Source organism: Artibeus jamaicensis, unplaced genomic scaffold, assembly GCF_021234435.1.
Source record: "Artibeus jamaicensis isolate MK-2021 breed Jamaican fruit bat unplaced genomic scaffold, CSHL_Jam_final contig_797, whole genome shotgun sequence".
NCBI classification, from domain to species: Eukaryota; Metazoa; Chordata; class Mammalia; order Chiroptera; family Phyllostomidae; genus Artibeus; species Artibeus jamaicensis.
In genome coordinates, this window is record NW_026521977.1 from 16,361,007 (window position 1) to 16,384,539 (window position 23,533).

The window sequence follows — 23,533 nt, forward strand, 5'->3', positions numbered from 1 at the left end:
ATCCTTTCAGGCAGTTTCATGGGGAAGACTAATGTTTTCCCCTGAACTGTTCCCTCCTCTTGGGTGACTTTCACAGGAATAAGTAAGTACAGTTCAATGTCTGTATTCAGTAGCAAGAGTAAAATAATTAAAATAAGACAGCCAATTGTTAACCCAATTTGGATGCCACGTTCTCCTCCGGGGAGACGAATTCCTTGAACTCAAATCCTCCATGCCCAGACCTTGTCAGACAACATGGTTGGAAGAGGATGTGGCATTTGAGGACATGGCACCAAATCATGAAATCCAAAGACCTACAACCAAGATTGATCTATCCAGCAAAGCTTTCATTTAGAATGGAAGGGCAGATAAAGTGCTTCTCAGATAAGATCAAATTCAAGGAGCTCATCATCACCAAGCCCTTATTATATGAAATGTTAAAGGGACTTATCCAAGAAAAAGAAGATAAAAAAGATGAACAGTGAAAAAACAGCAAACTCACAGTTATTAACAACCACACCTAAAACAAAAGCAGACTGAGAGGACAGCTAGATCAGGAGCAAAACCATAGAAATGGAGACCACATGGAGGGTTAGCAACAGGGGAGTGGGAGAAGGGGAAGGGGGGAGAAGGTACAAAGAATGAGTAGCATAGATGGTGGGCAGAAAATAGACAGGGGGGAGGGCAAGAGTAGTAGGGGAAATATAGAATCTAAAGAACTCGTGACACATGGACATGAACTAAAGGATGGTGGGGGAGGGGTGTGCAGGGTGGATTGGAATGAATGAGGGGAATGGGACAACTATAATGGCATAATCAATAAAATATATTTAAAAATACCACAACTGATTTCTTCTGCTCAAGAGAGTGATGAACTTTGTCTCTGTAGCTTAAGCTTAAAGAAAACTATAACATACTCTCCTCTCCAACTCAGAAGTTATTAAATATTTCATTTCTAAATTGAATGTAATGTACATAAAGAATAATTTCACTTGTTTAGGGTGACATAGAGACTACAGGTTAAGAGTAAAGCCTCTAAAACCAGCAAATATCTATCCATTACTTGATATATGGTCTTGATTAAGTTTCTTAAGTCTTCTGGATATAATGCTCTCATCGCAAAATGAGAATATGGATACTACTTTATAAGGTTGTTGTGAGAATTGGACAAGTTACGTGAAAGATAAAATGAGCAGGGCAATTGAGTAGAAGATTTTATTTGAGCACTACGATATGGCAGACACGTATTAACACGGAAAGTCTCAAACAAAAGGAAGGGGGCCTGTGGTTTTACGGAGGCAGATAAGCAAAAAACTCACCGTGGAAACCAATGGGAGTCATGTGAAAGATGGAAGTGAGTATTACCTTGGAATATGCAATACAGTGAAAATCTATGTGTATATTATACTTAATGTTGATAAATCAGAGAAAACATAGCTGTTTTCATTAAATGAAAATATTAAACAACTCTATTTGTCAAAGATTTACCTAAATTATGTAAACTTGAAATTGTAAAACATTTCTAACTGGGTTTTTGAAGGATACTCTTAAAATCTAGCACACTGATAGTCTGAGTAGTTCAATTTCCTTAATGTCTGAGAATTTTAGGCATATTCAATGTATGCATGTAATAATTTACCTGTAAGCCAATCAGAACACAACACCTTACAGAGATCTTCATAATCAGATTTGGTCATTGCCACACAGAGGCAGGGAAACTATCATACATTCACACAATGAGAAGCAAGGCTTGTCAATGACAGAAGCATACGGACAAAGAGAGAGAAAAACTGTATACCTTCAATTCTAAAACTCCTGTCACAGGTCAAGTAAAAACACAGAAATACAAAACTCACTGTCTACCTCATGTCTTCCTAGTGGGTACAAGGACTTAATTGATTTCTATTCAAAATAGACAAACTGACAAACAGACAATACTATCAAATCAGAACATCTGTAGTCTTTCACCTGACAGAGACAAGATCTCCACAAATCAATTCCTTTACAGAGGCCACCAAATGGTCAGACCAACCCACCGCCAAAAAAAAAAAAAAAGCTGGAACCATAAATCAAGCATGTATCCAGAAAGTGCAAAAATCAAACACTAACATGGTACCAATGGACAAGAGTCCATAGCACAGAACCAGGAGTCAGACTCACCACTGAGTCATTGGTCACCACTAGGAATGGAGCTTGAAGGGCTCCGATGGTCTCGGTGCCTGGGTGGGGTGGACAGAGATCCAGGGGGAGGTCCGGTCCCATCTGAGTGACAGCACCAAACTGCAAAAGACAAATGCACCAGATGAGGAGGTTACTTTACGTCAACTCTCAGAAGAGGGAGAATATTTATCAATGAGGAATTCTCAAAGAACAGGGAAAGGGCCTGTGGGTTTTTAAAGTCAAGTGAGCAAGAAAGTCATCCTGGAATTTATGAAGAGTAGGAAAGATGAAAGTGGGTCTTATCTCAAAATACACCAGCACGGAGTGGTCCTTAAACGGTAGGAGGATTTCTTAACCATCATTGCTTTCCAGGAGCAAAGGGCTCAGATAACATTCAGCAGCATCATACTGTCAGTTTTTTTTGTTTGTTTTTTTTTTGTTTTTTTAGCTTTAACATTTGTTTTTATTTTTTTATTTTTTTTAATTTATTGAGTTATTTTTCAAGTACAGTTTTCTTTTATCAATTTCTCCCATCCCAACCCCCCCTCCGCCCCGTCTCCCCACCTCCCTTCCATCCCCCCCCCCCCCCACAGAACTCATCCCTGTGTCTTTCATACTTGTTCTTCAAAATCCCTCCTCGTTTTTCCCCTTAAATTCCCTTCCCTCTCCCCCTCTGGTCGCTGCCCACTTGTTCTCTATTTTAGTGTCTTTGTTTTTATTCTATTTGCTTGTTTATTTTGTTATTTAGCTTCCTGTTAAAGGTGAGATCATATGGTATTTGTCCTTCAATGCCTGGCCTATTTCACTCAGCATAATGCTTTCCAGTTCCAACAAGAAGAGTCGCACAAATACTGTCAGTTTTATAAAAGTTTATTCATAAAGTGTTAGCATTATTGTTGGAGAGGCCAGTACACTTAGCAGTACACCTTACTGGCTATATGACTTTGGGAAATGACATAACTTCTCTGATTTTTTTAGTATTCTTAACAGTTCATGGGACATGAAAGTAGTGGCTTCTTCATAAAACTGTTGTGAAGACCAAATAAGAAAAAGATACACAATTTCGAGACCTGCTTCTCACCTGATGAGCCCTCACAAATAACAATTGCCTATTGCTACCACCATTTAAAAATGAGTGACCACTGTAAAAAAAGTAGGTGTTTTATTTCTAAAATCCAGTTGACAAAGTAAACATTTCTAGAGCAGAAGGATTCACTTTTTGATTTGCCAGGTTGGTTTGGTAATTTTAACAAAAACTTTTAATATTTCTTAATATAATATTTAAGCATTTTCATAATTTCATTGACATAAAGAGAAAATTTTTTCTTACAAAATTCTGTTTTTGTACAGGAAAAAGAATACAATTGTCTCTAAACAAAATGAATATTAACCAAGTAAGCAAAAATCAAACGTGGAAAAAACTGAATGGTGTTTTTCTGTGTTGCGTTAAAATCTATAACTCTGCTGGTTTCTAGCTAAACTGATGTAAACTAGAAAACTGATTGAGGGTGTTTTGAGGGGAAAAAAACAGTTGTTTTAACACTGTTATCTTCTTTTCCTTGTAATGAGTGAAATTAACGACAAGGAAAACTTACCAGATTATAGTTTTTTCAGACATGGTTCTGGAAGGACAGAGGTTTTGTTGTTGAAGAATAGCAAACAAAGCAGCCCTGGAAATTCTTGCGTGACCCTATAATTCTCTTCCTGAATTTAGAGCTTGAAGAGGGTTGTCACAACGTTCAGAGTCTATATCTCATTCCATGCTCAGCCTTCTACTGACGCTATTAATGCTAAATATGTAATTTAATGACCTTTATACTATCAAGAAAGAAAATAATTTGTGTCCATATTTGTGACTCCCTACCTGTGATGGGGACAGACTTAAAAAGAGGGGCCAGTGATATGGAATAAGGACCAATAAAATAGCATTGGTCTGATCAAGGTAGCATAAAGTATATAAAACAAAGCGGAGTCACTCATGTCAACCAAGATGGCTGCCAGTCAGCCATGACACCTTGGTTCAAGAGAGAAACTACCTAAGTTAGAGCAGATACATTTGACAAGGAGACACACCTAAGATATCTGCACAGGAAATCAGAACAGCTGTGTTTGCAGTATGGGACCACCCACAGATAGGCTCTGGAAAAAATTCCCCACTTACCCTCAGGGGTGCCTAGACACTTATTAAAAGGACCCAGAAGACTGGAGTCCACCACTTTTAAGGTATAATTGAGGCAGGGCCAGACCACTGCTGAGAGACCCAAGTTCCACACACCAGAGGAACTTGGTGTGAGCCTGGTGTGGAACCGGCTCCACACCAGGCTCATATTCCTTGGCATCAGCCTCTGGAGGCTCTGCCCTGCTGGACTGAGAAATTCATCTTCCCTGCTGCCCATCTGGCTCTAGAGATCCTTCCTTGCAAGATGCTGACAACTTCCTTGCCCACCATGCTGCCTCCCAGATGTGCAGACTGAGACTCTGGGACTTGGGTTCATTGTCCCCCATTGATGGCTCTGTGTGTGTGCGTTATCTTTCTCTTAGATTGTTAGAGTGTGAGTAGGATATTAATGTACATTGATGTTCTATTTTGAGTGAACCTGCATTCAATAAAAGCTGATTGAACAGCATAGTTACTGTGTGCTTGATGGACTGCTCAGCCTGCAGGTAGCCGAGCAGTTCCACAGCTGACTTATAGGAAAGACTATACCATGGATATACGCTCATGACAAGAGGTGAGGTAAAGGAGTAGTTTTTGCATTTTGAGCTGAATCTCTCAATCAGTTTACATCTGCACTGCAACAGACTTTAGAGATATTACCTGCTTGCTAAGGAGACCAAACCTATAGCCCCTGGCTAAAGAACTCTTTAACATCATAGTGTGTTCAAAAACAAGACATGATGAAACTTTATTTCAAGGACTCGGCATCATAATAGACGATAATAGAAAGCGGAAGTATGGCCTTAAGAAGCTCCAGGTCTACCTAAAAGCATGGGAAGTTAAGGCAGACCCCTACAAGATATAGCAAAAAATAGAGAAGATATATACATTTTAGTGGTTTCTGAAGTTAGATAATTTTGGTTCAAATTCTGATTTCATCACCTATAGACCATGGACAATTAGCTGTAAAATTCATTTTGTTCATCTGAAAAGTAAGAATAAAGGAAGTACACATGTTGAAAAATTGCTCTGAGGATTAAAAGTAATAATCCGAGTACATCGCTCAGCTCCTGCCCCATGGCAAGTATTCTAATAAACATTAGCCTTAGTAGTAGTGGTAGTAGTAAAACAGCACGTACGTGGTATGTATTATAAGGAATTTATATATAGGCTACATGCATAGCCTACAATTAATACATCTGACAGTATATAATTAAATAGTATTTATGGTGGTACAAATATAAATGTTATAACAAGTCCAAAAGAAGAAAGAACAGTGGGTTATCAGTGGGGAAATTAATGTTCTTTGTACTATGCCTGGCAAGTGGAAAGCTCTTGATAAATGTTAGCTACTTTTATTATCTACACTACTGTTCATAGCAGGCTTTGCAGGGGAGGTTAAACTTGAGCTGAACTTTAAAGAGAGGTAAGATAGGATAGCAAGAGTCTCTCAAACGAACACACCAGCAGGAGTGAAGTCGCTGATGTGGGAAGGAGCATGACATGGCCCACCAAGGTAAGGACACTAGTCTGAATAGCTCTCTGTCCTCAAGTCATTATCTTCATTATCCTCTTTATCCTCATTATCAATGGCTGCTTTTCCTTGTATTGTTTAGGTGCCAGATCCTCAGGATCTATAAGTACTACCTTGTTTGGACAAAAGGTCTTTGCATATGTAATTAACTAAGAATTAACTAAGCATCCTGGATCATTCAATGACAAGTGTCCTCATAAGAGAAATACGTGAGAGACCACAGACCAGAGAAGGCACAGTGGCGGCAGCCATCGGAGTGACGTGGTCTCAAGCCGAAGATTGCCAACAGCCACCCGAAGCTGGGAGAGGCAAGAGACGAATCACCCCTAGAGGCGAGGCATGTTGATGTTGAATTTCTGACCTCCACAACTGTGAAAGAACAAATTTTGTTTATTGGTTGAATTGCCAAAGTTGTAGTACTTTTTTATAGTATCCACAGAAAACTAATACACGATGCCAATCTTTTTCTGTTTAACCTAAGCCTTCTGTAAGCTTCTAATGTGCAGTTGAGTCTATTATTATCAACATTTATAGGAGCTACAGAAATATTCAATAGGGACATTTATCCTAGCCTAAAGAATGGGTCAGGAAAGACTTCTTAAAGGAAGAAGTGCAATCAGTTAGATGTGTAGGAGGTACCCAAGACAAGAGCTGAGAGGTGTGACAAGCAGGTGGAGGGCCTAGACAAGAGCAGATCAGAGTGAGCAAAGTTTGCAGAGGCTGGGAGCACTGGGGAGCATAAGAAGGAGCACCTTGGATGCAGCACCAGGGCCCGACTCAAGCTGCCCAAGCCTGGGTGGGGTCCCAACAAACAGAATAACACCGGGCATAGGAGAGGCCACACACAGGAGACGTTACTAAACCAGCAGAGGTCAGACTTCATTATTCAACAAATTTACTAGCCTTTTGATAAATAATAGATAGGCCTGTTTTATTTTAGACCCTGTGGGTAGGGATGGGATGAAGGGGGGAAAAAAGGAGATCAAATATACATGGAAATTAGCACATGCTCTCCAGGGTTTTGCAGCAACCAGGTGGTAGCCCCAGAAGAAAATCAATAACCACTGCTTCTATTTGTGGCTCTGTTTCCACAGAAACGTGTTTGTGGGTGAATTTGGAAGGCAGATTTACAATGCCAAAACCACCAGTCCAAAAAAGAGAAAAATGCTGTTCAAGTAAACTTTTAACTATAGGAACAAATGCTTAATTTTACTAACATTTTTCTATTTAATTAGCTGAATTTGGAGGGGATTATCAAATAAATTCAGCCTTGCTCCTATAGGCTCCGTGATACTGAAATCTGGGAACAGTTTAGCTTCAGAATAAGCAGAATACACGGAAGGTGGTAGAATAAAGTTTGACTGGCCTGACAAGTTGAACCTATTTGCAAAAATAATATAGTCAAACTTTAGGGTACTGTGCTAAGTGAGGATAATACTAATTACAAGAAAGAAAAAAAATCTCACTTTTTCTGTTGTCTTTTCTAAATCCTAAATGTTGTGCTATGCATGTTGTAGGCACATGATAGAAATGGTTTTGAAATGATCTTCTAGGAGCAATCAATGCACAACCCCTTATCTCAAATAAAATAAAATTGCTCCTAAGACCCATTCTTTAGCAAAATGAATACATTTTACTATTTTGCTTTGGTTTTATCATTAAAAAACAGAGTTGTGATAGTTCATTTTAAAGATGTTTTTAGCATAGTTTTAGATTTAAACAAGATTCGGAGGGAGGTACAGAGATTTCCCACATGCCCCCAGCTGTCTATCACACATGCATAGCCTCCATTGTTATCAACATCACTGACCAGAGTATATTTTGTACCGAGGATGAACCTACACTCATCTATCACCCAAACTCCATAGTTGGCATAGGGTTCACTCTTGACATTAGGGTTCACCTACTCCATGGGTTTGGACAAATATATAATGACATATATCCATGATTATAATAGCATGCAGATGGTTTTTGTTGCCTTCAGAATCCTCTCTGTTCTGCCTGTTCATCTCTCTCCCTCCTTCCACCTCTGGCAATCACCGATCCTTTGTCTCTATAGTTTTACCTTTTACAGAACATCATGTAGGTGGTATCGTACAGTAGGTAGTGTTTTCAGATTAGCTTTCTTTCATTTAGTAATATTCATTCACAGTTCTTGCCTGTTTGTTCATGGCTTGATAGTTTATTTCTTTTTCGTGCTAAATCATATTCTATTATATGGATGATAGTTCATTTTTAAACATCGATCTTTCCCAACCTCTAAAGAACATACGAGCCTCTTTTATTAAAAGTGTGCTTTAGCATCAAATCACAGATCTAGATCTTCTGAGGTTCTCACCTCTAAGTTGCCTTAGACCTTGGGTGGTGTTGAGCCTGCAACAGGGGTAGGGGAAAGGGGAATGAAAACAATGTTATTGGCCTCAGCTGTGACATCTGTGTGGGACTCAGAGGAAAATGAAATGGGGACCTTGGCAGACTGGTATAGCCATGAGAAAATCTTGTCGTAACAAACCATAATGTCTATAAATTATATAGGATGTGTCAGTTATTTACTTCCTCACTTCTTAAATCTGATACCTCTTTTTCTCACCCCCTATTACTTCATCTAAAGTGGACACTTAGTTGCTTACCTACCATGTTTTACCCCTTTACCCCTTAGAAAGAGCATCCTGGTGGGAACCGCTCTGACTTGTTTCAGGAGTTGTAACTGCCCCCCATGGCTAGGACTGAGTGAGTGACCTCCAGAATGTGAGCCACTTAGGAGACAAAGCTTGTCTCTGGTAGCAGTGCTGCTTCTGCTTCATCCCCCTGCCCTCAATGTATGGTTGGAAAGTCCATGATGGGTAAGACCCCTCAGAGGAGGGGCAACCTAAGCCAGACACAATCACTTGGAAGGCCATTGTGAAAGGACTCAGGGAGCTGCAACAAAGAGGGAGTAATGGACTCTCACCCCTGCCACCGGCTATTCTGACATAGCCCAAGTTCCCATTTACATCTGGGAGAAGCGCTTCCTGGCTCTCATCCACTTAAGCCTAAAAACCTGTGATGGGGGAGGCAGTGCAGCCCCTTGCCAGCTAGAGGGGGATCCGAGGTGATCTGGCATAAGAAAGAGTTGCTAAAAGTCCTGTGAAGCCTGCTTTGCTAAGAGTGCTTTCATTTATATGATAAGGGTCCAAGCAGGAAATGAGTATGTCTCCCAAAGTTTCTGCAAGTCCCTTACCTGAGAGACTCTGACTCAGACTAAGCCCTCAGATTTCTCTGAAATGTTACCTACTGTTTGATCCTTGTCACTTGTATTCCTGCGTATTACAACCCAATAAAAGCCATTGAGGAAGGGGTTCTTGGCCTTTCTCCTCTGAGAGATTGGCCACTTCTCCCCAAGCAGATCATATCTTGGTAGTTTCACTTTCATCCATGGTGGATGGGGGGAGTTGTGAGTAAAGTTGCCCCCAGAGCATCCCAAACTGAGTGGTCTTGTACCTGGCAACCACCATCACTAGTCTATATCACTCTACAAGACTCCTTATGTGCACCACCCCACAGCCCACACAGTTCTACTCTTGTCCTCCTAAGTTTTCTCCTTTCATCAGAGTTATCTTTTTAAACTTAAATCATATCACATCACCACCCTGTTTATTAAATGACTTCCCCAGGTATTGAGAACAATGTCCAACCTCCTGGTGGACCCACAGGTCTTAAGTAATGAGGCTAACTCCCATCACAGACCTCAGCTGCTGCTGCTCTCTTTCACTCTTACCATGGCCCAGTCATACCTGCCTTCGGTTTTTAACTACACCAAGCTCTTTCCATTCTCAGGGTCTCTGTCCTCTCTGTTCCTTCTGCCTGGGAGGCCAGACCTCAGTCCTTGGGGCAGTTGGCCCCTCCTTGTCATTCAGGTCACAGGGCCAAATGTCACGGGTTCTTTCATGCCCACCTATTCTAAAAAAAAAGCCCACCTCCCAGTCCCCAACACAGAGTTCTGCTTTATGATTTCCATGCCATTGATCATTTTCTGAAATATCTGTATTTGCTTACTATTTTGTTTCATTTTTTTAGAATGAAAGCTTTTTGAGTATAGGAAGCTTCTTGTTACTCCATTGCCAGAACTTAATAAGTATTCAATAAATATTTATTAAATGAAGAAAAGAAAATAAAGAAGGAAGGAAGGAAGGAAGGAAGGAAGGAAGGAAGGAAGGAAGGAAGGAAGGAAGGAAGGGAAAGGAAAGGAAGGGAGGGAGGAAAAGATCTACTTAATATTTCTGATTGCACTCCATCTATAAGTAACCAGTATACATTGTTAGACTTATACTAGGCTGATTATCTGAAGAACATGGAATTATATTAGTACCTTAAAAATATAATGAAATGTATAACTAAAATAAAAATTTTAAACCACATTATTTAATAAATTCACTAATGGCATAACCTATTTCTAATTGTTACACTGGTTTTCTTCAACTTTGTATCCTAATTGGATAGAATTGTTCATAAGTAAAGTAACTGGATACTTAAAAAAGTAGCATGAACTTTTTAGCAGAATGATTGGGGGTAATCTTTGTGCCAAACAGCCTAGATTGAAATATTGGCTCTTTTTTTAATAACAAATTATGTTTCTTTTTAAAAATTTTTATTTCTTTATTTTAAGAGAGAAGGTAAGGGGAGGAGAAAGAGAGGGAAACATCAATGAGTGAGAGAAACATCACTTGGTTGCCTCTCACACACCTCCAACTAGGGACCTGGCCCACATCCCAGGCATATGCTCTGACTGAGAATTGAACTGGTGATCTTTTAGTTCGCAGGTCGGCACTCAATCCACTGAGCCACACCAGTCAGGGCCAAATATTGGCTCTTGTGCTTACCAGGTATACATCTTGGACATTTGCCTAACATTTCTGGGCTTAGTTTTCTTTCCTGTGCAATGGGGCTGATGCTGGCTCCCCTTCCTCCACCCCTGCCTCATAGAGCTTCGTTAGGATTAGACGAATGGATGCCAGGTTGCTCAGCATAATTCTGACACAAACTAAGGGTCTGGCATATCTCAACAATTATTGAAGTGTTTTACTTTATACCTTATTATTATTAACACTTTTTCTAAAAAGGCTCTTTGCTCTCCATTCTACAGTAGGACAAAACAAATGAGTCACCCAACATTGAGTCCACTGGCAATCCTTTATATTATGTTTTCTAAGCCTTGGCAGTATATTCTTTAATAATGACAGTAGCACTTTTCTTCAACTGCCAGCCAGCTTGCCTGTTAGATCTTTATTTCCTTTCTATAAAACTCTCTTTTATCATAGCTTCCCATATTCATCTGATTTGGTCTCTGCTCTGTGTGGCTGCCAATATGTGAAATCTGTTTGATCCTGATGGAACGATAAGAGAAGGGATGGAAATTTAACAGAATCCCACAGACACAGTTCTTTTCCCCCTCCAATTGGGTTGGGTGTCTTGGAGATAAAAATAAAGAAGCATTATTTTCAGGCTGATTCCTAAGGAAAGTCTCATGTGAACTCAACAGCCACTAAAATGCACATAATGGACTACAAAACCTCTCAATTACAAATATGTGTTTGAGAAAAGTTGATGAATAAAAAATAACAAAAAAAAGCAGATGGCGAGAGAGGCAGAGAATAAATGACCTAATCATTCTTGAACTCTTAGAGCAATCCACATATGCTTCCTACAGTATGGAATTTGGAAGAAAAGATATAAAGGGTCACATTAAACTAAAGTAATGCATTTGATTAAACTCTAGTTTTACAACACCATACTTTCCTGGTGTTTTTGAGGTCTGTGTTTATAAGCTTAAGACAGCCTATCATGCAATATGCCAATATGTAAAAAACAAGGCATAAATAATGAGGCATAAACAAGGGGGGGAAATGCTTCCCAACATACACTAAGGCCAAACAAAGAAAGAAAACAAAGAAAGAAAGAAGGAAATGCAATTCACAGAAAAGTTAATTCTCCTAGAATAGAAAAAAAAGCATAATTTTTCATTGTAATAAGTAAGTCTCCCCCAATAAATGCGGTATAACTAAATCTTCAGGCTATAGGCAAAAGCTATGGATAGATCATGCCATCATAGGGCAGCTTATTTGGCAATTCAGACTTAGATTCAAAGAACATTCACTCTATGGCCAGTGCTGTGCTACACACCACCTCACATCATCTCCCTCATTTCTCACAATTACATAATTGTGAGAGGGCATAATTGTCAGCTTTTGTCATATGAGAAAACAGATGCTCAGAGAAGTTAATTCACTTGTGCTTAGTGGCACAGCTTAAAATGGCAGCTTTGTGGCTCACACTTGAATCTTTGATGATTATCAAGTGATCTGACAGACAGACTTCAGATTATCATGGAAGAGAAATTAATATTGGAAAGCTGGGGGCCAGAGTATATGATTGAAGGAAAGAGGTGTAGACAGAAGTAAGGCTATGAGGTTTAAAACAAAATTCTCAGAGAAACAGAGGGGGGATTAAAAGAGCTCCTAATCCCGAAAAAAAACTAGCAAACATTTCACCATGTAGCTTGTTCTGCTGCCTGAATTTATCATCCGGTCCCTACATGTGGGTGACCCCCAGGCTCCACCCTCAGCTCCTCCCTTTACTTCGTTTCTCAACGGTATCAACTATTCTACAGGCCGCCTCTATGCAGACAATTTGCAGTTTGATGCCTCTACCCTTGACCTTTCTCGAGAGCTCCAATCATATCTTGTTTAAAGAGTTGGCTGGATGTTTTCAGCAGGATATTGCAACCTCCTCTCAAACTCAATATTCATAAAAGAAAGAATAGCTCTTCTTCCCCAACGACACCTAAACTTCTTCATCCTGCATACCCTATTCTGGTTTATGAGAAATCAGCCACCCAGGGCTCTGGACACAGACTTCAACAGCATCTTTATGGCTTTTTTTTTGGCATTTGAAAATATGAAGTACAGCATTTATTTTTTTATATTATTTGTCATTAACTTCTAAAATTGAATTTGTGTATAACTATCACACAAGAATTCCACTTCTATATTTTCAACAGAAAGGCATATACATATGGCCAATAAACAAGTACAATTAAGTTCATTACAGAATTTTTCACTATCACACAATCTCTCAGCAATCGGAATGTCCATCAACAGTAGAATAGATAAATAAATTGCCAAAAATTTATAAAACAGAAAATTTCTCCACAATGAAAATGTATCAGCAAAGCCATGTACAAGAACATGGATGATACAAATATAATATGATTGAAAAAAATCTATTCACAAAACAGTGTCATTCTATTAAAATAAACCAATAATATATTTATAACTTACATATAATCTGATGAGATAAAAATAAATGTGGTTTACATGTTCACAACTTTTTCAGAATCAAAAAAAACAAAGACACTGAAATAGAGAACAAGGGGACAATGACCAGAGGGGAGAGTGGAGGGAATTTAAGGGGGAAAAAGGGGAGGGATTTGAAGGAACAAGTATGAAGGACACAGGGATGAGGACTAGGGGGGGAGGAAATGGGAGAGAGGTGGGGAACATGGGGTGGGGTGGGCTGGGATGGGAGAAATAGACAAAAAACTGTACTTGAAAAATAACTAAATAGAAATTTTAAAAACCTTTAAAAATAAATAACCAAAAAAAAGTAAAAAAAAAAAAAAACCCTAGCTGGACAATTTGATATGGTTTAATGCAATTTATTTATTTTTATAATTTAAAACTTCTAGTTTTTTTATTGTTCTTTAAATACAGTCATCTTCATTTTCCCCCCCACCCCCCACCTCCCACTCTAATTCCTACCTCCTTTTGCCTTTGTCCTTGGGTTCTTTATACACGTTCCTTGATGACCCTTCCTCTTTTCTCTCCCGTTATCCCCCCTCTCTCTTGATGCCCATATTTGATACCAGGTCATATCAATTCTACTGCTTTAAACTCTTACAGTTATATCTTTTTTCTATTATGGGTATTAAGGGGTATTTTTTTAAAAAGCTAAAATCAAGACTCTCATGTAAAGATAAAATGAACGTATGTCAAATATTATATTAACTCACTAACTAACAGGGAACCAGTCAGGTGTTCCAATCATTCAAAAAAACCCAAATTATGTATAAGTAATATCAAATACTAAAATGAATTTATACAGAGGTATAAATAATTTATAAGTAGATGTAAAACTGGCTTACTACAAGAATGAAGGGGGAAAGGAAAATGAATTGTTCCCACAGTAGACAGCTCTCATTTGCATGTCTATGAAAAAGATTCACTTGAATTGCTACCAGTTAACTCCAATTTACATTGTAAAACCTTGTAAAATATCTCATAGTCAATTAAAGGCAAAACTCCATAGTATCAGATAACCAGGGATGGCGTGCACTAGAAAATACCTACTTTTCCACCAAAAGCACTTAGTGATCTTTTCAAAGTCATTCATAAGTTATTTCAATTCAGGTAATAGTCCCTCAGTTTGGATGTCAGAATCTAACATTTGTTCACTAGACTATCTTTACCCCGTTGCATGTTTTCACCTTCTTTGTCAATCATTAGTTGACCGTAAAGCTGGGGGTTTATTTCTGGAGTCTCTATTCTGCTCCATTGATCTAATGATATATGCCTGTTTTTATGCCAGTATTATGCCATTTTGATTATTATAGCCTTGTAGTAGTTTGACATCAGGTCGCATGATTCCTCCAATTTTGTTCTTCTTTCTCAAGATTGCTGTAACTATTTGGCTATTTTGTGTTTCCATTGAAATTTTTAGGGTATTTGTTCTACTTCTGTGAAATACACCATTGGTAATCTTGATAAGAATTGTGTTCAATCTACAGATTGCTTTGGGCAGTATAGACACTTTCCTGTATGAAAGATTATCTATCCATTGATGCCAATGGGGTGTTAAAATCCCCTCCTGTGACTGTATTACTGTCAATCTCTCCCTTAATGTTCATCAAGGTTTGCTTTATATATTTTATAAAGTGTTCCTATGTTGGGTACATAAATGTTTTCAAGGGTTATATCCCCTTGTTAGATTGCTCCTTTTATCATTATTTAGTGTCCTCCTTTATCTCTCACTATAGACTTTGTTTTAATGTTTACTTTGTCAGATATAAATATTAGTACTACAGCTTTTATTCTTTATTTCCTTTTGCATGAAGTATCTTCTTCCATCTCTTAACTTTTATTCTGTATGTATATTTTGTTTGTGGTGGGTCTCTTGTAGATAGCATATATATGAGTCTTGTTTTCTGATCCATACTGTTACTTTATGTATTTTAATTAGACATTTAAGCCATTTTCATATAAGGCCATTATTGATAGGTACATATTTATTGCCATTTTATTCTTTATAACTATGTTCCTCTTCCTCCCCCTCCTTGTATTCTTCTTGAAAAAGATCCTTTAACATTTCTTCTAATACTGATTTGGTGATAACAAACTCCTTTAGCTTTTTCTTGTCTGGCAAGCTCTTTGATTCTACTTCAATTTTAAATGATACATTTGATGGATAAAGTAGGTTTGATTGTAGATCCTTGTTTTTTATCATTTTGAATATTTCATACCATTCCCTTCTGGCCTGAAATGTTGAAAGATTGATTATCTGTTCATCTTATGGGAGCTTCCTCGTTGGTAACTAACTGTCTTTCTCTTGAAGTTTTTAAGATTCTATGTTTGTCTTTAACATTTGCCATTTTAATTATGCTGTGTCTTGGTGTGGGCCTCTTTGGGTTCATCTTGTTTGGGACTCTCTGCACTTCCTGGACTTGCATGTCTTATTCCTTCACCAGTTAGGGAAGTTTTCAGTCATTATTATTTCAAATAGGTTCTCAATTCCTTGCTTTCTTTCTTCTGATTCTGGTACCCCTATGATGTGGATGTTGTTACACTTCATGTTGTCCCAAAGGTCCCTTAAACTATCCTCATTTCTTAAAATTCTTTTTTCTTTTTGATGCTCTGATCGGGTGTTTTCTGCTACCTTGTCTTCTAAATCGCTGATTTGATCCTCTGCTTTCTCCAACCTGCTATTTATTCCTTCAAGTATATTCTTTATTTCAGATATTGTATTCCTAATTTCTGATTAGTTCTTTTTTATGGTTTCTATGTCCTTTTTCATGCTGTTGCAGTTCTTACTAAGCTCCTTGAGCATCCTTAAAACCATTTTTTAAACTCTATATCTGTTGAAATTGTGTGCCTCCATTTCATTTAGCTCTTTTTCTCTGGCGATTTCTCCTGTTGTTTTATTTGGAGCATGTCTCTTTGTCTTTCTGTGTTTTGGCTGAGTCTTGGCATTTCTTTCTATATAAGTAGATAGGCTAGGACTTCCAATCTTGGAAGGGTGGCCTTATGTAGTAGGTGTCCTATGGGACTTAGTGCCACAGTCTCCTTGACCACATGATCAGCTGAGCTGCATGCTCCAGTAATGTCCTCTGGGTGGGTTATGTGGGCCCACCTATTGTAATTGACTTTGATTGTTATTGGCCCATAGTGCCTAGGGTAGCCCCTCAGGCTGGCTGGCTGTGAGGACTGACTCAGACCACAGTGTGCAAGCTGCTGTGCGGGTGCCAACTACATGAAGCAGGACTCACCCTGGCAGGGTTTGGTGCTGCTGAGACCTCCCTTTGGCTGTGCCACTTATGAAGCTAATTGGATCCTGCTCTGATGTTTTTTGAAGCTGGCTACTTAGGTGTGTTGGGTCTGGGGCCTCTTAAGAGGGACTTTGGGGCAGGCTGATTTCAGATACTTCTTGCAACCAGGCCTAAGCAACCTGTTTGGGGCTACAAAGCAATCCACAGTTTGTGGCTGCCTCTGCTGGGCCTGGCTGTGCGTGGCCAAGGCTGGCTTTTAGCAGCATCAGGTCCCGGAGCAGGTCAGCAAAAATCCCAAGGAGCCCTGAGATCTGCTTCCATCTGCCTCCGCCTGCTGGCTGACAGTCACTGAAAGAGCCTCTGGTGGTACTGGATGCAATCACTCATCTAACAAGCCCAGTAAATGAATCAAATGTTTATCTGTCTCAAGTGAAAGAACCCAGAGCACTGGCAACATTTCTGAGCAGATAGTACAGCCCTTCATTATCTGGGCTTAGTGTACTGTTACATAACATTCTGTGACTTAACGCATTTTATCTTCAACAGACAGGAACTTCTTCTGGTTACAACTGTAAATTGATACACTGCGATTATCTTCTATGAGAGCCATTATGGGTTCACAGCAGCCCTCTTCATGGAAATCCTGTTTTAGGAATTACAAAACTTGCAGATGAGCAGAGCAAATTCCATTCTGTTCTCACAGAATGATCCCTACTGGACACTTTTAATAGGAAACAAGGTTAGATGTGGCTACTGAGAGATATGACTGATGTTTGTATGACTGATAACTGATGTTAGTGGTAAAATTATGCTATTACCATGACCAGCCCCTTTGTTACAAATATTCTGAACTTTTGAAGGAATTCAGGAATTCCTTCAAAAGGAATCTGTGTTTTATCTTATAAATTAGTTATTCCCTGACTTGATGTAATTTCTGTATAAATCAGGAACTTTTGAAAACAAGTGAATGAAGCCCAACTCAAAAAAAACTTTAAAAAAGGGGGAAGAGGTCATTTATGTTGAGTAATGTACCCAAGAAATCTAGGGGACTCTAAACACAAACCTAAGCAATTCAGACACTCAATGTCTTTTTAAATGAATTCTCCTCATGTGGTGGCAAAAATAGCAACTGTCCATTCTAGGTCTATTTACAGTGAAAGCTAGAGCTGCTACTGTAAAGTTATTTGTTGAACTTTCCAATTGATGTTCTTGGTTTTGTGGTTACCCTTGAACTAATCTGAAATGAAGCCACATGGAAGATTTCCTACCATTAAATTTGTAACAGCGAAGAATCAATATGTGAATCCTCTGCTTTTACTATATATGTTCAAAGATCTGGGAAGGTTCCCAGAAAGTACGTGGGTTAGCTGAAGTCCAAATAGTATGCGAGAGAAAACTGTGCTGTGAAGAATTGTTTAGCAACAAAGCTGAGAAAATAGTGTCGTTTCAAAGCTGAGACAATTAAAGTCACTAGTTCTTTAAAATGGGCCTGTTTGATGACCACAGACACTGTGGTGATTCTTGCTTTCCTTGTCCACAAAGTCAGGGTAAGAATGATCACTTTCTTACCATCATAGTAGGGCTTTTGTAAAAATCAAATTACATAATAAAGATAACAGTACTTGGTAAAATTTCAAAATAAATGCAAGGTATTAGTTATTGTCATTTGTCATGGTTGTTATTCTTAGACTTACTAAGTCAGATCCCCAGCGTGAAGATTCATCTGGGAAGAGTTTGTGATAGTTGAGTTGAATACATCCACACTTAAGGAAGCCAGTTCATAAGGGTTTTTGCAGTGCCTTGGGTCAGCACATCCACCGAATTCGCTGGATGAAGTTGCCATTAGTGGCTGCTACATACTGGGCTCCTCTGCTTTGTACCCATGTTTTCAGTAGAGTTTCCTTAAATGCTTTTTGCCTGTCATTTTATATTATTCCATGGGAAAGGTACATAAAGTATATGACTCTCTCCTTTTCATAGATAATTTGTAATAGGATAAGTGGGGCTTTGTCTGTTGCTTTGCCAGTAAATAAATGACTGGAACATAACTTTCTGAAAATATATAAGAATCCCTTTGAAATAATGCAAAGCAGGCAATATACCCCCATCAGGTTTTATTAGGAAGCCATCTAACTGGATCCAATGCCCTCAGAGTTTCACCTAAGGCCTCCTAACCCCTATGCCACCTGATACCTCCAGCTTATATCAGAGAAGACTACAAGAATTGTATGGGCATGAGATCACAGGAAATCCATCTAAAGGAAAGTGCTGAGGCTCTCCCCTTAACTTCCTGTGAAAGAGTTGACAAGTATGCACCCCCATCCCCAAAACAAAAGTGTGTGTGTGTGTGTGTGTGTGTGTGTGTGTGCGCGCGCGCGCAGGGCATGGGGGACAGTCCTAAGGAAACCACAAAGAGATATTGGGCACGCCTCCTAGGAAGGGAGAAAAACGTCCCCTGCTCTTTGGGTGCACCTGTGCGGGTAGTACAATGGCTGTTCTGCCCACTGCCCCATTTAGACAGTGCGGCAAAGGACTGCAGTGAGAAGGCAGAGCAGAGAGTAGGAGCAAAGCAAGAGCTGCGTCTTCTCTTCTCCTCTGGCATGGCAAGAGTCTGTGACTTGTACATGAGACAAGTGGAAAGAGTAGAAAGTAGTTATTAAAGAGACACCTCACCCCAACCCCACCAGTCAGAATCACATTGTTCCATTCGTTTGTGTGTCTTTCATTTATCATGAGGGCTCAACTTTCTATCTGCCAGGGCCTAGAGCAATGTCTGATACATGGTAAATGTTCAACTACTGTCTGTCTAATTGATTAATACACAGTGGCTTGGCCCCTGATTCTAGGCTCTATCTGCTGTAATCTCCTGGTCTCCCAACTTTCAACTTGACAGCACTGATTAATCTGGTGGGGGTTTCTGTATTTTAAAAATAGAACTTCTCTTTAATGTGCAGGTTATCAAATTATAACAAAATTGGTCTCATTAAATTTTTTTATTCTATTTCCTAATTCTTCCATTTTTTCTTAAGCTTTCTAGTTGGCCCCTGGAACAGAGAATTTTGTTTAATCCATTGACCTATATTGTAATGGATAAAATCAGTCTTAAGATGTGCTCCAACATTTGGTCTCACATGATACGACCCTCACTTGCCAGGGAAAAGACAGCAGAATTTTCTTCTGAGAATAGTGTTGGTTTCATCTCTGTCGTTGCCTTGGTCTCTGGCCATGGGGGTAACAGAAAAAAGAAAATGCAAAGGAGTTCAATGTTTCAAAAACTCAGAAGGACCTAAGTGATTGTTCATCTCCATCCAACCACTGGTATCCATGCAGATTTTAAATAGAGTCATGCTGTTTACTACAAGTTTTACCTTAAACTTGAAAAATGCAATTTATATATAGAACTGGGCTGAAACCCTGAAAATGGGGCAGTCAGTCCAGGCCTTGCAAAACTTTAAGCAGGGCTCCCAAACCCGACTTGCTACTATGGTGTACTGTCCATTCTAATGGACAGAGGCAATAATTTCATTCTGGAAAATTTGCAATCTCCCCTCCCCATCTGTGCTGACTTGGGCCATGGCTTTGTTCTCATTGGCATTACTGAGCTCTAAGATCCAGCCATACCCTTCACCTGTGCTGCGGCCTAAACTTCCCCCATTAATCTCCACTATGGGGTCTATTTCTTTTTAAGTTGATGTCTTTATTACCTTGAAAGATGGAGAGAAGAGATACTGGAAGATATAAGATAATCTTTGCTTCAGCATGTCCCTCGTCACCCAAATAGTCCTGTGTTCTTTACACATATAACATACTCCCTGCCTTCCAAAAGGAGCCAAGCCCAAAGTCCTAACCAGCTACTGCATATGAGCCAAAGTCCAGGATAATTTTTCATGCTCTTCTCTAGGTCTGGATAGTGTTTCACTTTCTTTTTTTTTTAATTTATTTTTTTTATTTAAGTATAGTTGGTATACAGTCTTATTAGTTTCAGGTGGACATTTTTATACCTTGCAATGTGATCACCCTACAAATTCTAGTAATCAGCTATTACATTGTTAACTTATCACAATATTATTGACTGATCTTGACCCATGACAGACATATGGCAGGTGCATTGGTTCTCAACACCTGTGAATTTCACACCTCACATAGGTATGTGGGGACTGTTTCTGCTCAGCATTCATTCACTAATAGGCTGCATGCATTCAGCTTTCAGGATGTTACAATGCTTCCCCAACTCTTTTCTCCACTTCCCCTAATATTTATCTTAATAAACACTTATATCCTGTGTATTCTTTGGGTTCACCTGAGTCTGCCATAACCACTCAGGAAATCTTGTTAAATAAGGCTTAAGTTCCAACTATGTTCAAATAGTGAAAGAAGAAAGAAAGAAAGAAAGAAAGAAAGAAAGAAAGAAAGAAAGAAAGAAAGAAAGAAAGAAAGAAGAAGGAAGGAAGGAAGGAAGGAAGGAAGGAAGGAAGGAAGGAAGGAAGGAAGGAAGGAAAGAAGGAAAGAAAGAAAGAAAGAAAGAAAGAAAGAAAGAAAGAAAGAAAGAAAGAAAGAAAGAAAGAAAGAAAGAAAGAAAGAAGGAGGGAGAGAGGAGAGGGGAAAGGAGGAAAGGAAGGAAGGAAGGAAGGAAGGAAGGAAGGAAGGAAGGAAGGAAGGAAGGAAGGAAGGAAGGAAGGAAGGAAGGAAGAAGGGAGAAGAGAAAAGGAAAGGAAAAAGAAAAGAAAAAAGAAGTAAGCATCCTTTTAGATGTTATGGGAGAGGTCACTTTGGAGAAGATTGTATGATGCTCAAAAGGAGCTCCTCTAATTAAATCACTCTTACTAATGACAGGATTCTATTAGTCAACCTCTTTCACTAACAGATATTTATCAAATTGATTTCTCCTTTGAACCAGCCTCTGGTCAGTGCCATTTGGTAGGGGGTTTGGCCATGGGAGGGCTCAGTTGGTCCTCAGTGGTGAGGGAAAAACTATAACCCAAAACAAGCCTGTTCACTTTGTTGTGTCCCACAGGGAAGCAAAAATAGAAGTGTGCTTGGTGGGAGGCTGGCCTGGGAGTGCCTGGGTACCTTTGAGCTAATAAAGCAGAGGGAGGTCATGACCATAATATGAGTAAAAGTACATGTTTTTTTTTCTTAAGAGAAAAAGGAAGTTCAAAGTAGATTCCTTCTTTACTTACCCTTCATAAAATTTTGTGTGTTCTTAATGAACATTTTTTTCTACATGAAAACTGATATGTATTCGCTCTGATATTGCGGGTACAATTCTGTTCTGATCTGAGAAAAATGTTCAACATCAGCCCAGAATTGAACTTTCTAAATCATTTCAATCATCCCACAGTAGCTTGTAACTCCATGGGTGCTGGGGAAAAAAATTAAAAAACCAACCTTGTTGACTAATACTCCTCTTGAGAAAAAGACCATATAGTAATTATCTTCTCCTTTTAAAAGTGGAACAACAGTTACCCTTTGTAGATCCATTGCACCTACAGAGTTTAAAACATTCTCCAAATAACTTAAACTTTTTATTACAATCCTAATCAGAAATAAATGCAACAATGTTCCTGCTTCACAGGTATTAAAATGAAACATGAGGAAGAGAAGAAATTGCAAATCATTCAAATGTAATAATTAATATTTACTGAATTTAGTATGTGCCAAGCACTGTTCTGATATTTTATGCACAAAGCTTACCTGACCCATATTGAAATCCAGTGAGGTCAGTACTATTATTAGCCACATTTTACAGATGCACACACAGGTATACAAGGAGTTGGGCAACTTGCTTAAGGTCCCACAGACAATATGGTTGGAACCCAGGCAGCCTATATCCATTGTCAATACTCTTTAACTCTACATTTGATGGCTTTTTCTCCAGCCTTATTGATCTATAATTGATAGATAAAATTGTAACATATTTAAGATATACAATGTGATGATTTGATATGCATATACGGTACTTTGTGAAATGATTCCCATGATCAAGTTAATTAACACAAAATCTTGCCCAAGATTTTGTTAGCTAATTGGGGTCTTTTATGGTTCCATCCAAATTTTAGAATTGTTTTCTCTATTTCCATAAAAAAATGTCACCTCACAGTTATCTCTGTTTATGAGAACACCTAAGATCTATTCTTTTAGACAATTTCAAGGATACAGTACAGCATAATTAACTATAGTCATCATGCTATATATTAGATTTTCTTATAACTAAAAATGTGAATCCTTTGTCCTGCATCTTTATATTTCCCTTGGCCCATTGCCCCTGGCAACAACCATTCTACTCTTGTCTCTATGAGTTCAACTTTTTTAAAAAAATTCTAACATATAATTCAATGATTTCGTACAGTATTTGTCTTTGTCTGACTTACTTCACTTAGCATAGTGCCCTCCATGTATATCAGTGTTGTCCTAAATGCCAGGAATTCCTTATCCCTTACTTTTTGTGGCCGAATATTACTTGTGTGTGCACCACATTTTCTCTGTCCATTGATCCATCAGCAGGCACTTAGGTTGTTCCCACAACTTAGCTATAATGACTAATGCTGTAAAGAACATGGGAGAGCATGTATCTCCTTGAGGTGGTGATTTCAGTCCCAGCGTGGGATTGCCAGATCAGATGGTAGTTCTTTCTCTTTTTAATTTTTTGAGGAACCCACTTTCCATCACTGCTCTGCCGATTTACGTCTCCATCCAGAGTGCACAAAACTCCCTTTCCTCCACATCCTCACCAGTATCTTATCTCCTGTTTTGAAAATAGACATCCTAACAGAAGTGAGGTGATATTTCATTGTGATTTTAATTTGCATTTCCATGATGATTAGTGATGTTGACTATCTTTTTATACAGTGATTGGCCATCTGTGTGTCTCCTTTGAAAAAATGTCTATTCAGGTCCTTTGCCCATTTTTAATTGTATTTTTTTTGTATTTGCTGTTGAGATATAAGAGTGGCTCACATATTTGGGGTATTAACCCCTTCCAGGACATATGGTTTGAAATATTTTCTTCCATTCCATAGGTGGCCCTTTCACCTTTTGTGTTTCCTTTGCTGTGATGAAAGTTTTTAGTTTACTGTAGTAGTCGCAGTTATTTATTTTTGCCTTTGTCACCGGTGCTTTTGGTGAC

At 38.8% G+C, this 23,533-nt stretch overlaps 1 protein-coding gene across 1 annotated transcript in view; it reads right to left on the reverse strand.

Moving 5' to 3' along the window:
* Positions 1-23,533, reverse strand: part of KCNA4 (potassium voltage-gated channel subfamily A member 4) — a 300,918-nt gene that overhangs the window by 17,956 nt on the left and 259,429 nt on the right. The window contains exon 5 of the mRNA XM_037126670.2: positions 2,140-2,259. The gene's annotated coding sequence lies outside the window, so the exon portion shown is untranslated. The remainder of the gene's footprint in view (positions 1-2,139; positions 2,260-23,533) is intronic.